Raw genomic sequence first — 17,886 nt, forward strand, 5'->3', positions numbered from 1 at the left:
AAAAAGAGCAATGTGGGCCCAGACCCAGGCAAAACACTGGCTTCTCCATTCTCTGCCGCTGTGGAGGCAGCTGGGATGGGAACAGGAAGGGGTGCAGGAAACCCCATTCTATTTTGAGAAAATAGTTGTGTTTGATTATCCAATAATACCAAGCTATAAAGCTGCGACAACTATGGATTTTCCCTAAATTTGAAAAATAGTGACTCATTAACTTCGCACTCTGAAGGTAGATCTATTCAAAAGGAATTTAATTCCCTGTAACATGCACTAAGGAGGAGTGAGAGTTACTGCAGAGGCAGACTTCTGTTAGGAAAAGGAGTTCAGGCCTGAGGGCACCTGCTGGAGAGGAGGAGGAAAGGAGAATGTGCAGCTTGTAAGAGGACTTCTTCCCACCATCCCAGCTACCCTGGCTCCTCTCACTGTGCGCTCTAATGTAGGCATATGGACTTTTGTTGCATCTGTATTTTGTACTTTGTCCGTTTCTGATATCCTTAACACTCATCTCAGTCACGACCTCTTCCAGGAAGTCCTGACTGACCAATCTAGCTGATTCAGGGCCCCCAAACCCTTAGTATTGCCTTCTGTCTTGTACCGATCTCACTTGTCCCAGAACTCTTTCTCTGAGTAGCCTGTGTGTTGCTTTACATTAGAAAACATTATCTCATTCATCTCAGGATTCCAAGGCTTAAAAGAGCATGGGCACTCAGACCTGCCTTCTGGATTCGTGGTGCTACGTGAACTCATTTTTCCTGCTGAAGAGAATTTTGATGCAGATTTTGAACAAGAGCTGGACTTCACCAGGTGGGTGAGAGAAAGGAGGAAGAAATAACATGAACAAAAGAAAGCATAGAGGTATGGAAATATATGATTAAGAAATGGGTTGTGAGTAGGAAGTAGAGAAGGTGTTTTGCCCAGCTTTTGAAATCAATCTTGTGGGGATAACCTACAATCTCACTTACTACCTGTGTAGCCAGACGCAATGTACTTGGCCGTTTGCCCTTTGCTTTTCTCATTATAAGACTTTAATTGGGTGTGCATAAATGGCTTACCACAGTATCAGGCATTCAGTGGGCACTCAATAAATTGTGGTTTTAAATATAATTATTCTGAAAAGAGAGGCATAATTCTCCTGTGGGATGACCTGGGTTCTACTGCTTCTTGGCATTGCTTACTTAAAAATCCAGGATTTCGGCCGGGCACGGTGGCTCACGCCTGTAATCCCAGCACTTTGGGAGGCCGAGATGGGTGGATCACCTGAGGTCAGGAGTTCGAGACTAGCCTGGCCAACATGGTGATACCCCATCTCTATATTAAAAAAAAAAAAAAAAAAAAAAAAATGCAGGATTTCATAACCAACTTATAATTATCTTTATTCATTCACGTACTTAATTCACCCATTTAATTGATTACTGAACAACTACTATTGGCAAGATGTTGTAATATGCTGTGATAGCCTCAATGCAAGATGAATTCCCAGACATGAAAAAGTTCAAAATCTTTTAAGGCACATGAGGCACAGAACCAAAGCTGGGATCAAGACAGAGTCAAAGGGGAGTCAAAGATAAGGTGCTAAGGGAGGCTGGAGGAAGAGGGAGCATCACAGAAAGAGAAATTCATTTATGAAAAGGGGGAATTTATGTCTTTTTTCTGGTTGCTTTTAACATTTTCTCTTTATAATTGATTTTCAGCATTTTATTGTGGTTTTGTGTTTATTCTTGGGATTTGTTGAGTTTCCTGGATCTGTGGGCTTAGTTTAATTCAAATTCGAAAACATTTCAGCTATTATTTTTACTGTTTTCTTCTCTCTCTTCTGCTCTTGGGACTCTACATGTTAGACCACTTGACATTGTTCCACAGGTCATTGAAGTTCTGTTCATTTTTCTCAGGCTTTATTCTTCTCTCTTTCTGCTTCAGTTTGGATAGTTTTTATTTCCCTGTATCCAAGTTCATGAGTCTTTTTGTTCCACAGTGTACAATCTGCTGTTAAACCCATCAGTGAACTTTTTATTTCAGATATTACATTTTTCAATTCAAGAATTTCAATTTGGTTCCATTTCTCTATGAAGGTGTTCTATTTGCTCACTCATTATATTCATATTTTTCTCTAACTCCTTGCACATATTTATAGTAGCCATTTTCAAAGTTATTTGCTAATTCCATCATTTCTATGATCTATGTTGCTACTGATTAATTTTTCTCTTGGTTATGGATTCCCTATCATTCTTCCTTGCACACATGATAATTTCTGATTGTACACTGCACATTATGGATATTAAGATGTTTGGGGTCTGGATTTTGTTGTCTTCCTTAAAAAAGAGTTGAATTTTTGCTTAGGTAGGCAGTTAATTTACTTGTAGATCAGCATGATAATTTCAGGGCTGATTTTAATCCCCATTAGATTAGGCCTAAAGTAGTCTTGACTCTATAACTAGATTAACCCTAATCCTAAAGCATAGCCTTTCTGCAGTCTATACTGGAAGCCTAGCATGTTGAGTAAGGTCCTTCCTTACTGGATAGTTGGAACTGAAACATTCTCTCAGCCTTGTGTGAATGTCAGCATGCAGGTGCTTGGTAGTTGTTCTATTTCCTGGCAGTTGTTCTTTCCCCAGTAGATGTTCTCTGACCAGCCACATAAAGTTTCTCCTTGCATATGTGAAGCTTGGTATTAATCAAAGGCTCATGAATACCTCATTGCAGATTTCTGGAGCCTTTTCTCTCTAGTACCTTATCCCACAAATTCCAAACTTGTCAGTGGCCCTAAACTAGTAGGATGGCTGTGTTCTATTTGAACTCTGCTTCCTTGGAGTTTTATGAAGTTCCTCTAAGCTGAAAGTTGGAACAACCATGTAACTTGTGCAGTTTTCTACCTCTTGGAAGCCATAGCTTTGTGCTGCCTTTTATCTAAAATTAGAACATGGTAATTTCATATATTGTGTTGATTTTTACAATTGTGTATGGTAGGATGGCTAGTCCAATTCCAGTTATTCTATCATGGCCAGAGTGGAAGGGTGGAAAATGGAGAATTGGAAGAGTTGTTTGAAGACTAGGGAAGATACAGACATAAGGCAATAAGTGAGGATACACTTCTTAGCAAGAGTATTGTTATTCGCGTCCAATAGTACTGAATATTAAACACATTTAATAAAGAGATCTTCCAAACAGGTTTTGTGTGGGCGACAAGGCCATTTTATTTCACACTTGGGTGCAAGCAGGCCACATCTGAGAAAGGACAAGTGAAGGGGGTAAGGGTGGGAATTGGTTTTATAGGTGGGGGCAATTTTTGGGGGGAACAGGGGTATTATAGAGTAAGATCAGTTACAGCGGTGGGTGGTAGGGGCAAGGGGTATATATTACCATAAGTTCAGTTACAATGGCAGTGAGGTAAGGCAAAAGAGTAGTTAAGATGGTAGGGTGGGGAGAGGAGTATTACATTATCATAAGAACAGTTAAGATGGCAGGATGGGGTAAGGAGTATTCACATTATCATAAGAACAGTTAAGATGGCAGGGTGGGGGTGAGAAGTATTCACATTATCATAAGAAGAGTTAAGATGGCAGAGTGGGATGAGAGGTTTGTGGGTGGGGATGATCCGCCAAGGCAGGCAGGACTTCAGACTTGCTGGGTCCAGGCTTGCACACGGAGACCTGACAAGTATCAATCTCTGTTTTGTGTTAGGCACTGGGGATTTTGTGGTGGGTAAGGCAAATGGAGGCTTGTCCTAATGGAGTTTACAGCTTTTTATGATCTGTGTTTGTTTAAACCATTGCCCGGACGTCTCCTCTGTGCAACACACTGTGCTGGTGGAGGAAGCTGGTATTACAAAGAAGAATAAAACACAATTCTGGTATTCAGGGAGTTCATATCTTTTGGAGATATGAACTAAGAGATAAAGAGTTTCAGCATAAAGTAGTGAGTAAGGTGACAAAGTTATGTCAAGGATGCTATGGGAGAAGGGAGATGGACTTGTAAGTCTAGCCTCCTCTGTGGTATATGCACTGTATTTCCTAGAACGAGTAAGAGTTAACCAGGAGTGGAAGGGGTAGACAAAGGCCCTTTGGACAACCGTAACAAGATAATCAAAATCACAGAGACACACCGTACTGACTGAAAACAAAGCATCTCAGTGTGATAGTAGGAGATAAGATGGGAGAGGCAGATCTTGCATGCCGTGTCAAGAGTTTAGATTTTGTCCTGAGGGCATTCGGGGAGCCATGGAAAGCTTTTAAGCAGAGGAGTGACATCTTGAAATCCTGTCCTTGACATCTCCCAGCTGGCAGGAAAAGTACTGAGTACTAGAAAGGGGATTTATGGGACTGAGGAGGGTTTAGAAGTCAATTATCTTCTGCCAGGAATTTGAAGGACCTTTTCATAAGAGCCATTTGGATTTCTAAAAAATAGTAGATGATCCTTACAAACAAATCCTATGGGTCAAAATCTTGTCAACAGAAATACAGAAAAGTAGCAAATGCAGCAGGAGAAGATGTGCTTCTTCAGGAAGTGGTGGGTGGAAAAGAATTAAAAAATTTTAAAGTTAGAATGGGCCGGCCGGGCGCCCGGTGGCTCACGCCTGTAATCCCAGCATTTTGGGAGGCCAGGGCGGGGGGTGGATCATGAGGTCAACAGAACGAGACCATCCTGATCAACATGGTGAAACCCCATCTCTACTAAAAATACAAAAAAATTAGCTGGGCACGGTGGTGCGTGCCTGTAATCCCAGCTACTCAGGAGGCTGAGGCAGGAGAAATTGCCTGAACCCAGGAGGCAGAGGTTGTGGTGAGCCGAGATTGTGCCATTGCACTCCAGCCTGGGTAACAAGAGCGAAACTCCGTCTCAAAAAAAAAAAGTTAGAATGGGCCTTGAAAATCCTTTTTTTTTCTTTTTTGCTTAATTTAACGTATTACATTGGAGGCAACTAAGATTCAGAGAGATGAGATGCAGAGTGAAGGTGGCAAGAAGGGCTTTTGGTTTTGGAGTTAAGCTGACCTCAGTTTGAATTCCTGGACTGGCCATTTTACTAGCCGTAACCTTGGGTCAATCACTTAAGCTCTCTGAATTTTAGTTTCTTCACGTACACAATGGGGGATAAGAAAACCTACCTTGTTGAATTGCAGTAAGACTCGTAAGAGATCAGTGGAGTGGTTCCCATTGAGCCTAAACTGAGATTGCTTATGTAAGGTCATCAGCTCCTTAGTTGCTGATGGAGAGAATAATGTCACAGGAAGTACTGTTTCCTTGGGAACAGCCTCAAAAACTCGGGGGAATGGTAGTGGATTTTAAAGATGGCTGCAAGTTCTTTGTCACTAACCTCATCATAAAATAGGGCTTATTTTCTCTCCTTGTGAATCCTGGCTGGCCCTGTGACTGCTTTAACTAATTGAATGCAGTAGATGCTAGCTCTGGGCCTACACTCCAAGAGAACAAGTAACCTATGCTACCTCCCTATTAGAAAACTCTTGAGATCCAACTATCACGAAAAGAAGTCTAAGCCAGCTAAGTGGAAAGACTACATGGACAGACAAAGGTGCCAGCCTTCCAACTGACCCTGTGAAGGCACAAAACACATGAATGAAGCCATCTGGGATATTTTAGCCCCAGCCATGAGCTCCAGCCACCATGTGACTACAGCCTCATAAGAGACCCTGTGCAGAACTTACAGAGCTGCCCAGTCAATCCACAGAATTATGAAGAATAATACATGGCTGTTATTTTACGCCTTTGAGTTTTGGGATAGTTTATTACACAGCAAAGGATACCTGGAAGAGATAGGAAGGTCTGCTCTCCTGCCTGGGCCCAGGGTGAACTCTGAGCCTTATTGGGGAGCTGAAGAGGCTATTAAATAGTGGACCCAAGCAGCGCTGCTTTGGGGCATAGGAACCAAGGGTAGCATAGAGTCAAGGTGAGGCTCCTTCTCTCCCTTTCTCTAGGAAACAGCATGTTTATGGTACAGTGTAGACAGTGCAGTGATTAAAGGTTTGCAGCTTTGGGATGACTTTGGGATAACTCTAGGGCAGAAAAATGGTGGTCTTGTAGAGGGCTCCAGCTGTAAGGGGAGAGGCATGGTGCCACCTTCCCAGTGGTCTGTAGTCAGAGAGAATATTAGCAAGGGGTGTGATGTGAAGGTACCAAAGCAGAGTTCTTTTTAAATACACAGGAGGCCTCTGGAGGCTTCCAGAAAGCCCTAAGGGGGAACTCTCAGTAAGTTGTAGGTCCTGTGCAAATTGTTGGGGGGTAGGGTGGGTATAGGAATACAAGAAATTTGAATTATTTCTATCAATGTGACCACAGGCTGCTGAGGACCAGGAACATTCATGATCTGTGTATAAAGCTCCTAACAGTGTTTGGTACATGGCAAATGCTCAATGTGACAGACTTCATCATTAGGAAAGTGGCCCTAAAATTCGGAGCAGTCCATCATGTTCTCCCCATGAGAATGTGACCTCTGCCAAGAGCTCACACTATTCTCTGGAGACTCAGGCAAATCCCATCAGTCTCCAAAGTTTGCATATGTCCTTGTTTTGGCACAGAAGAGAATACTCTGATTTGAGGGGTTATGACTCTGGATCTTAAAGCAAATGTTACCTTTCTTTGCTAGACCCTTTAACAAAGAAAGTTGGAAAAACTAAAATGACTGTTACAACTTTAAGACTGGTTAAACTATGTGCCATAGTTAAAATTCAGGAGTTACTCACATACGAAGCACAGTGCCTTTCAGTAGGATGGTTGCAGGAGAAAGGACGTCCCACTACCACCTTTCATCTTAATGGTGAGAAGAAAGGCCCTGAGCTTCAGCATCCACAGCTGGAATTTATCCATTGTTTCTTTCTCCCTGAAGTTTGGCTTTGATGAATATGAAGACCCAGTGAACCTGTACATGCCTCAGGTCAGCAAGAGAAAGATAAGTTCTGGGCTGGCTTCTGTTATGGCTTGAATGTATGCGTCCCTTTAGAATTCATATGTTGAACCCCTACCTGTAATGTGATGGCATTGGAAGGTGGAGTCTTTTTAGGAGGTAATTAGGTTTAGATGAGTTCATGAGGGTGGGACCCTCATGATGGGATCAGTGCCCTTATAGGAGGAGGAAAAGAGAGTGGTCTTCTCTTTCTCCTCTGTCTTTCCTTGATGTATACACACCGAGGAAAGGCCATGTGAACACATAATGAAAAGGCAGCTGTCTATCAGCCAGGACATATGCCCTCACCAAAAACCAAATCTGCTGGCACCTTGATCTTGGACTTGCCAGCTTCGAGAAATGTGAGATATAAATGTCTGTTGTTCAAGCCACTAGTCCATGGTATTTTGTTACAGCAACCCAAGCTGATTAAGATAGCTTCTTTGCTCAATGCTCAATGGAAGCACACCCAGCCTTCATGGTATAGTAGAAAAGCACTGAAAGATGGAAAACCGGACTGGAAATCTGACTCAGTCAGTTTCAAGCTGGAAGCCACTGGGCAAGTCATTTAACCTCTCTGAGCTTCATTTTATCTTTGAAATGGCATTAACAACATTGCTCTGTCAGTCTCGCCTAGAAGTTGTTAGAATCAAAAGAGATTTAAGAAGACTTTAGAAATTATAGGGAGGATTTTGGCCTATGGCCAAATGTGGAGGTTGGCAAATCATCTCCTCTCAAAAGGAATTATAAAGTTAGACAACACTGACAAAAATAACTATTTAATGTTCTGGAAATTGACCAAAGGCATACAATGATCTCAGAAGTGATTATACTTGAAAAACTGCTCCATTTTAGGTGAGAACAGTGGCAATCAGTGGTGTTATCATCTTGGGCTTGTCCTGTCCACCACACCTTGGTCAGCACAGAAATTCTGCCAGGGTGAGGTTGCTATGAGGATTGGCAACTTGGCTTATGAGGTCAATGGAAACAGCAGCGGATGGCCATGGCCAGTGGCATTGTCAGTAAAAGTAATGACTCTTGGCAGCAGGTAAGAGTGGGGAGGGCCAATGGTTCTAGTAGCATAAGGTCATAGTTGGGCAAGCATATTTCGGCTGACATGTGAATGAATAGTGGGAGACCAGAGAGGTTCCAGACTATTCTCATACTTCGGGCTAACCCTGAGGATGCATAAATGAATACATGCATACATACAGGAGACGTAAAAGGACCCAGTGGAAATTAAAAGCCAGACAGATTTCAAAATGGCCTAAACTTTGAATATACTTCCCTTCATCTCACATCTCCATTGGCAGACACCTGGCTCAAACGCCTGCAGGTGTTTTGAGCACAGTCTCTGTCCAATCACTGGTTGAAAAATAAGCTATACAGTCAGAAGCTGAAAAGTGACAAGAAAAAAAAATGATTAGGGACACCATTGGTCACACTGTAGGAGAGAAACATTTAACAGATTTAGTCCAGACATGTTCTAAACAAAGATAAACAATAAAGAAAAAGAGAGGAGTAACAACAATCTTCATAGAGAAAAATTAAAATCCAGATTTGCTATGATATAGTAACTGAAATGTCCAGTTTTTAACAATAAAATCAAAATTACAAGACATGTATACAAAGAAACAGGAAAATGTGACCCATACTTAGCAAGGAAAGTAGTCAACAGAAACTGACTGAGAGTGGGACAACATTAAGCACAACAGCAAACATAAAAAAAAGACTTCAGGAGAGGAGAAAGAGAGAAACCAGAGAAAGGGAAGAGAGAGGTGCAGAGGAAATATTTGAAGAAATAATGACTAAAACTTCCCTGCATTTGATGGAAAACATTAATCTATACATCCAAGAAGCAAAATGCACCCCTAGTAAATAAATGAAGAGAGATCCATACAGAGATAAATCATAGTCAAACTGTTGAAAGCCAAAGACAGAGAGAAAATCTTGAAAATAATAAGATAAAAATGGCTCATTAGGTATAGGAAAGCATCAATACGGTCCCTTCTCTCTTCCTCCGCACTGCCTACGGAGGTGGCAGCTGTCTCCTCCTAGGCATCATGGCCGCCCTTAGACCCCTTGTGAAACCCAAGATCATCAGAAAGAGAACCAAGAAGTTCATCTGGCACCAGTCAGACCGGTATGTCAAAATTAAGCATAACTGGCGGAAACCCAAAGGTATTGACAACAGGGTTCATAGAAGGTTCAAGGGCTAGATCTTGATGCCTAACATTGGTTATGGGAACAAGAAAACAAAGTACATGCTGCCCAGTGGCATCCAGAAGTTCCTGGTCCACAATGTTAAGGAGCTGGAAGTGCTGCTGATGTGCAATAAATCTTACTGTGCTGAGATCGCTCACGATGTTTCCTCCAAGAACCTCAAAGCCATCGTGGAAAGAACTGCCCAGCTGGCCATCAGAGTCACCAACCCCAATGCCAGGCTGCACAGTGAAGAAAATGAGTAGACAGCTTATGTGCATTTTTGTGTTTACATAAAACTGGCATCTTCTTTCAAAAAAAATAAAAATAAAAAGGAAAGCATCAATACAATTAATGGCTGACTTCTCATATTAAACAATGGAGGGCATATCAGAGCTGTTAGAGAAATAACAGTCAATTAACAATTTTATATCCAGCAAAACTATCCTTAAAAATTGAAGGCAAAATAAAGAGATTCTCAGATAAACAAAGACTGAGAGAATTTACTGTTAGGAGACCTGTCTTACATATCTTAATCAAGTCTTTTAAGCTGAAAGGAAACAATACTGAGATGCCCTCAACTCCACAGGAAGAAATGAAAAACATCAGAAATGGAAAATACACACATTAATAAAAATAAACCTATCAATATAAATTTTCTCATTTCTTCTCTTAACATCTTTCAAAAATAAAAGATTGAGTAAAACAATGATACTGAATAGTTAAGTTTTTTACATGTATAGATATATATGTGACAGAAATAGCAAAAGAAAGAAGAAAGGAATAGAGCCATCTTAGAGCATAGTTTTCATGTTTTAGTGAAATTGGTGGGATCGATCTGAAATAGATTGTGACAAATTAAAATATATTTTGTATTCCCTAGAGCAACCACTAAAAAAATTCTCCAAATATAGTTTAAAAAATCAACAAAGGTATTACAATGCTATATAAAAACTTTATTTAACATACAAAAGGCAGTAGAGTAGAAACAGAGAAATGAAGAAGACAGGGAAGTTATGAAAAACAAATAGGAAAAGCCAGGTGCAGTAGCTCATGGCTGTAATCCAGCACGCTGGGAGGCCAAGGCAGGTGGATCACCTGAGGTCAGGAGTTCGAGACCAGCCTGGCCAACATGGTGAAACCCTGTCTCTACTAAAAGTACAAAAATTAGCCAGCCATGGTGGCACATGCCTGTAGTCCCAGCTACTTGGGAGGCTGAGGCATGAGAATCACTTGAACGCAGGAGGTAGAGTTTGCAGTGAGCCAAGATTGCACCACTGCACTCCAGCCTGGGCAACAAAGTGAGAGTCCATCTCAAAAAAAAAAAAAAAAAAAAAAAAAAGGAAAGTGGCTAGTGTAAATCCAATCATATAAATAATGACATTGAATATGGCCTAAAGGACCCAATCAAAAGGCTGATATTGTGAGAGCAGATAAAAAAGCAAGATCCAATTATATATTTTCTACAGGAAACATGCTTTAGATTGTAAGACACAAACAGCTTCAAAGTAAAAGAATGGAGCCAGGAGAAATGTCTGCCACTGAGAGGCTGGGACATAAGGAAGACTGACACATTCTAAGCAGATCTTCAGAGGGAAGGCATTGATAGTGGATGAAGGGAAGATGCAGATGCTGGGCTGAAGGGGGAGGAATCTGAGAACACTGCATGGGGCTACTGAGCACCAGCCTGGCCCTTAGCAACTCCTGGAGAAGGGGTGAGTTGAACAGGCAAGGAATAGCATGCTCTTGCCATGAATCTCTAGAATCCTGGCAGCAGGAGACCTCCCAAATCCCATGGACACTTGAGCTGGCAAGGAGAGACGCTTAGAGATGTGGTAGGAGCCAGATTCTAGCCTGTGCAAAGCCCAAAGGGTTTGGTGTAGGAACATCTGCAGTAGAGCATGGCCAGGGATGGCCATTCTCCATGGCTCACTATTCTCCTCTAGGAGATTTTAGCCCTGAGGGGGACTGGTGAAGCTGGACAGAGCAGGGTTGTCTTGCCTGTAAGACAGGGCCAGTCCAAACTAAGTGCCCTCCTGTATGCTGGCCTCTTTTGGGACTCCAATTTGGCCATGCCTACTTGCAACACATCCTTGGATGCCTAACCAGGGTGCTTCCTGGGGGCTCTCATCATAGCTCATTTGTCAGCAGACCATGCCTGACCATTGGAGAACTCCAGCAGAACAACCTAGCCAAAGTGCACCAACTCACCTGCAATCTTTCCTCAACCACCGCAGCCTCCCTTCACTGTTTTGCTGGCATGCATTTATCCATAGTCCCTTCCCCTGAATTTCTGGTGTATCCAGAGTGCACCTGGCTTCCCTGCCTGCACCAACATATATGTACAAGCATACCTCACTGCACTAAATGGCATGAGCACACCCTGCCATACCCATCCCCCAACTGATACATAGGTATCTGGTTGTGCTGCCATTGCTGACATAAAAACACATATGAGGCCGGGCGCGGTGGCTCACGCCTGTAATCCCAGCACTTTGGGAGGCCAAGGAGGGTGGATCACGAGGTCAAGAGATCGAGACCATCCTGGTCAACATGGTGAAACCCCGTCTCTACTAAAGATACAAAAAATTAGCTGGGCATGGTGATGCGTGCCCGTAATCCCAGCTACTCAGGAGGCTGAGGCAGTAGAATTGCCTGAACCCAGGAGGCGGAGGTTGCAGTGAGCTGAGATTGCGCCATTGCACTCAAGCCTGGGTAAGAAGAGCGAAACTCCGTCTCAGAAAAAAAAAAAAAAACAACACATATGAACACTAGTGGCCCTGTACCTCCCCTGCACTGCCACCCCTTCCGTAAACCTGTGCACAGAGGCTGGCAGCTTTGTGCCTGCCAGCACCCCACTCCTGCCAGAAAGTGCACACAGGAATGTTGCAGTCTCAATTCTGCTAGTACTTTGCCCCAGCCAATACATGTGCACTCTGCCATGCTCTTGCAACTGCTGACATGTGCAAGTGAACATGGATGGATCCTCCTGCCACTGCCCCAATGAAGTGCTTTGGCCAGCACCACCCATTGGAGTGCTGTGGCTGGTGCACTGGGAACACCTCAGCTTCTCCAATGCAGCAGGTTCATAACCTCAAGAACAAAGGCAGGGGCCAAGAGTTACAGTACCCAACCCAAAACTGCCAAGTTGAGCCTTGGCTCCCTAAAATCTTCCAGAAACAAGGCTAGTTGACTGAATCCACCCTATACCAAAATCAAACCCCCAAGGGCATCAAAGAAGATAAAAGCAAAAAAAAAACCTGCCTTGACTGAATCCACCCTATATCAAAATCAAACCCCCAAGGGCATCAAAGAAGATACAAACAAAAAAAAACCTATCAGAAGAATAGCAACTGTAAAGACTGAAAGAACATCAGCCCACACAGATGAGAAAGAATCTATGCAAAAACTGTGACATTTCAAAAAGCCAAAGTGTCTTCTCATCTCCAAATGACTGAACTAGTTTCCCAGCAATAATTCTTACCAGGATGAAATGGCCAAAATTAAAGAAATAGAATTCGCATTATGAATAGGAGCAAAGATCATCACGATTCAGAAGAAATCCAATCAAAGGATTGTAAGGAATATAATAGAACAATACAGGAGATGAAAGACAAAATGGCCATGTTAAGAAACGAACCAGGAGAGGGATCCAAGATGACCGATTAGGAGCAGCTCAGGATTGCAGCTCCCAGTGAAAGCATGGTGGGTGAGTGGATGCCGCAATTCCAGATGGACTTTTATTGCCCACAGATGAGGAGATTCCCAGGCAGAGGAGCCCCACGGGTTGCCAGAGTGGCTGGTTTGGCTGGCGCGGCTGTTTTGGCCGGCACAGCTGTTTTTGCCGGCATGGCTGTTTTGCTGGCACCCCGATGCTGTGGTTCTCCATACAAAATACACGGGTCCTGGTGCCATTTTAGTTGGAGACTGGAGCTTTGGGAAGGCAGGGTCGCCCATTCACCTGATTAAAAAAGGAGACTGAAACAGGGAGCCAGGCCAGGAGATTCCCAGGCAAAAAAGCGCCACGAATCTCAGCGCTGCTGTTTCAGCCGGTGCAGTGGGTCGACGCATGGGAAATCACATAGATCCTGGCGCCTTTTCAACAGGCGACTGGAACACCTGGGAGACAGTTGACCATTCAACAACAACAACAACAAAAGGCTCTGAGGCAGGGAGCCAGGTGATCAGGCTTGGCTGGTCCCACCCCCACAAAAAACAGCAATCAGAAACGCTCTGGATTGAGAGTTTCACAGCAAGCACAGCTGAACCTGGGACGGCCCAGCTCTGTGGGGGAGGGGCATCTGCCATTACTGAGGCAGTCCACCACTACAGAGGTAGTTTGCCATTGCTGAGGCAGCCCACTATTGTCAAGGCAGAGAGAGTCTGCCATTATAGAGGTGGGCCACCATTGCCAAGGCAGTTCTAAATACACCCATATAAACAGGACTGCAGGGAAGTTCACACGGCAGCTTCGTGTAGCCCACAGCAGCTCAGCAAAGCCTCTGCAGGCAGACAGTGACTAGGCTGCCTCCTCGCTGGGCAGGGCAGCCCTGAAAAAAGGCAGCAGCACAACAGAAACTCATAAATAAAGCCCTAACTCCCCAGGACAGAGCACCTGTGAAAAAAGCGGGGGCGTTTATGAGTTCTGCTGCAGCAGACTTAAACGTACCTGCCCAGCAGCTCTGAATGAACAATGGAGCTCACAGCTCAGCACTTGAGCTCCTATAAAGGGCAGACTGTCTCCTCAAGCAGTTCCCTGACCTCCATGTATCCAAAGAGTCACCTCATAAAGGAGAGCTCAGACTGACATCTGGCAGGCATCCTTCTGGGACAAAGATAGCAGAAGAAGAAACTGGCAGCAACCCTTACTGTTCTGCAGCCGCTACAGGTGATCTCCAGGCAAGCAGGGCCTGGAGTGGACTTCAGCAGTCCTACAGCAGAGGGGCCAGACTGTTAGAAGGAAAACTAAGAAACAGAAAGAAATAACTTCATCATCAACAAACTAGACATCCACTCAGAGACCCAATATGAAAGTCAACAACTACAAAGATGACAGGTGGATAAATCCACAAAGATGGGAAAAACCAGCATATAAAGGATGTAAACACCTGAAATCAAACACCTCTCCTCCTACAAGAAATCACAACTCCTCACGAGCAAGGCAACAAGGCTGGATGGAGAATGAGTGTGATGAATTGACAGAAGCAGGCTTCAGAAGGTGGGTAATAAGAAACTTCTGTGAGCTAAAAGAACATGTTCTAACCGAATGCAAAGAAACTAAGAACCTTGAAAAAAGATCTGATGAAATGCTAACGAGAATAAACAACTTAGAGAGGAATGTAAGTGAATTGATGGAGCTGAAAAACACAACACAAGAACTTTGCGACGCATACACAAGTTTCAACAGCCGAATTGACCAAGCAGAAGAAAGGATATCAGAGGTCGAAGATCAACTCAATGAAATAAAATGAGAAGGCAAGATTAGAGAAAAAAGGGTAAAAAGGAATGAGCAAAGTCTTCAAGAAATATGGGACTATGTGAAAAGACCTAATCTACGTTTGATAGGTGTACCTGAATGTGACGGAGAGAATGAATCCAAGCTGGAAAATACTCTTCAAGATATTATCCAGGAAAACTTCCCCAACCTAGCAAGGCAGGCCAATATTCAAGTCCAGGAAATACAGAGAACACCACAAAGATATTCCTCAAGAAGAGCAACCCCAAGGCACATAATCATCAGATTCGCCAGGGTTGAAATGAAGGAGAAAATGCTAAGGGCAGCCAGAGAGAAAAGTAGGGTTACCCACAAAGGGAAGCCCATCAGACTCATAGCAGATCTCTCAGCAGAAACCCTACAAGCCAGAAGAGAGTGGGGGCCAATATTCAACATCCTTAAAGAAAAGAACTTTCAATCCAGAATTTCACATCCCGCCAAACTAAGCTTCAAAAGTGAAGGAAAAATAAAATCCTTTGCAAACAAGCAAGTACTCAGAGATTTCATCACCACCAGGCCTGCTTTACAAGAGCTCCTGAAATAGGCACTAAATATAGAAAGGAATAACCAGTATCAGCCACTCCAAAAACATACCAAATGGTAAAGAGCATCAACACAATGAAGAAACTGCATCAACTAATGGGCAAAACAGCCAGCTACCATCAAAATGGCAGGATCAAATTCACACATAACAATATTAACATTAAATGTAAATGGGCTAAATGCCCCAACCAAAAGACACAGACTGGAAAATTGGATAAAAAGCCAAAACCCGCCGGGTGCGGTGGCTCAAGCCTGTAATCCCAGCACTTTGGGAGGCCGAGGCGGGTGGATCACGAGGTCAAGAGATCGAGACCATCCTGGTCAACATGGTGAAACCCCATCTCTACTAATACAAAAAAATTAGCTGGGCATGGTGGCGCGTGCCTGTAATCCCAGCTACTCAGGAGGCTGAGGCAGGAGAAGTGCCTGAACCCAGGAGGCGGAGGTTGCAGTGAGCCGAGATCGTGCCATTGCACTTCAGCCTGGGTAACAAGAGCGAAACTCCGTCTCAAAAAAAAAAAAAAAAAAAGCCAAAACCCATTGGTGTGCTGTATCCAGGAAACCCATCTCATATGCAAGGATACACAAAGGTTCAAAATAAAGGGATGGGGAAGATTTACCAAGCAAATGGAGAGCAAAAAAAAAAAAAAAAAAAAAAAAAAGCAGGAGTTGTAATTCTCATCTCTAATAAAATAGACTTTAAACCAACAAAGATCCAAAGAGACAAAGAAGGACATTACATAATTGTAAAAGGATCAATGTAACAAGAAGAGCTAACGATCCTAAATATATATGCACCCAATACAGGAGCACCCAGATACATAAGGAAAGTTCATAATGACTTACAAAGAGAGTTAGACTTGGCTGGGTGCGGTGGCTCATGCCTGTAATTCCAGCGCTTTGGGAGGCCGAGGCGGGTGGATTACGAGGTCAAGAGATCGAGACGGTCCTGGTCAACATGGTGAAACCCCGTCTCTACTAAAAATACAAAAAGTTAGCTGGGCATGGTGGCACGTGCCTGTAATCCCAGCTACTCAGGAGGCTGAGGCAGGATAACTGCCTGAACCTAGGAGGCGGAGATTGCAGTGAGCCAAGATCGCGCCATTGCACTCCAGCCTGGGTAACAAGAGTGAAACTTTGTCTCAAAAAAAAAAAAAAAAAAAAAAGAGACTTAGACTCACACACAATAATTGTGGGAGACTTTAACACACCATTGTCAATATTAGACAGATCAACGAGACAGAAAATTAACAAGGATATCCAGGACATGAACTCAGACCCGGACCAAGCAAACCTAATAGACATTTACAGAACTCTCCACCCCAAATCCACAGAATATACATTCTTCTCAGCACCACATCACACCTACTCTAAAATTGACCACATAATTGGAAGTAAATCACTCCTCAGCAAATGCAAAAGAATGGAAATCATAACAAACAGTCTCTCAGACCACAGTGCAAGCAAGTTAGAACTCAGAATTCAGAAATTAACTCAGAACCACACAGCTTCATGGAAACTGAACAACTGGTTGAATGTTGACTGGATAAACAATGAAATGAAGGCAGAAATAAAGATGTTCTTAGAAACCAACGAGAACAAAGACACAACATACCAGAATCTCTGGGACACATTTAAAGCAGTGTCTAGAGGAAAATATACAGCAATAAATGCCCACATGAGAAGCAAGGAGAGATCTAAAATCGACACCCTATCATCAAAATTGAAAGAGCTAGAGGAGCAAGATAAAAAAAACTGAAAACCTAGCAGAAGACAAGAAATAACTAAGATCAGAGCAGAACTGAAGGAGATAGAGACACAAAAAAACCCTTCAAAAAATCAATAAATCCAGGAGCTGGTTTTTCGAAAAGATCAACAAAATAGACCACTAGCCAGATTAACAAAAAAGAAAAGAGAGAAGAATCAAGTAGATGCAATAAAAAATGATAAAGGGGATATCACCACAGATTCCACAGAAATACAAACCATCATCAGAGATTATTACAAACAACTCTATGCACATAAACTAGTAAACCTGGAAGAAAAGGATAAATTCCTGGACACTTACATCCTCCCAAGCCTAATCCAGGAAGAAGTCGAAACCCTGAATAGACCAATAACAAGGTCTGAAGTTGAGGCAGCAATTAAGAGCCTACCACCCAAAAAAAAAAGCCCAGGTCCAGATGGGTTCACAGCCGAATTCTACCAGACATACAAAGAGGAGCTGGTACCATTCCTTCGGAAACTATTCCAAACAATCCAAAAAGAGGGAATCCTTCCCAAATCATTTTATGAGACCAACATCATCCTGATACCAAAACCCGGCGGAGACTCAGCAAGAAAAGAAAACTTCAGGTCAATATCCATGATGAACATAGATGCAAAAATCTTCAATAAAATACTGGCAAACTGATTGCAACAGCACATCAAAAAGCTTATCGACCATGATCAAGTAGGATTCATCCTGGATATGCAAGGCTGGTTCAACATATGCAAGTCTATAAACATAATTCACCACATAAACAGAACCAAAGACAAAAGTCACATGATTATCTCAATAGATGCAGAGAAGCCCTTTGACAAAATTCAACAGCCCTTTATATTAAAAACCCTCAATAAACTAGGTATTGACAGAATGTATCCAAAAATAATAAAAGCTATTTATGACAAACCAACAGCCAATATAATACTGAATGTGCAAAAACTGGAAGCATTCCCTTTGAAACTGGCACTAGACAAGGATGCCCTCTCTCACAAT

General features: G+C 42.9%; 1 protein-coding gene and 1 pseudogene across 1 annotated transcript in view; one reads left to right on the forward strand and one right to left on the reverse strand.

The window, feature by feature from the left end:
* Nucleotides 1-17,886, reverse strand: part of TENM4 (teneurin transmembrane protein 4) — a 1,737,111-nt gene that overhangs the window by 340,945 nt on the left and 1,378,280 nt on the right.
* On the forward strand, nucleotides 8,953-9,357 carry LOC105728968 (large ribosomal subunit protein eL32-like; annotated as a pseudogene).

The sequence above is a fragment of the Aotus nancymaae genome, unplaced genomic scaffold (genome assembly GCF_030222135.1).
Source record: "Aotus nancymaae isolate 86718 unplaced genomic scaffold, 86718_ANA_hifiasm-v0.15.2.pri h1tg000059l, whole genome shotgun sequence".
In the NCBI taxonomy this organism is placed as follows: domain Eukaryota; kingdom Metazoa; phylum Chordata; class Mammalia; order Primates; family Aotidae; genus Aotus; species Aotus nancymaae.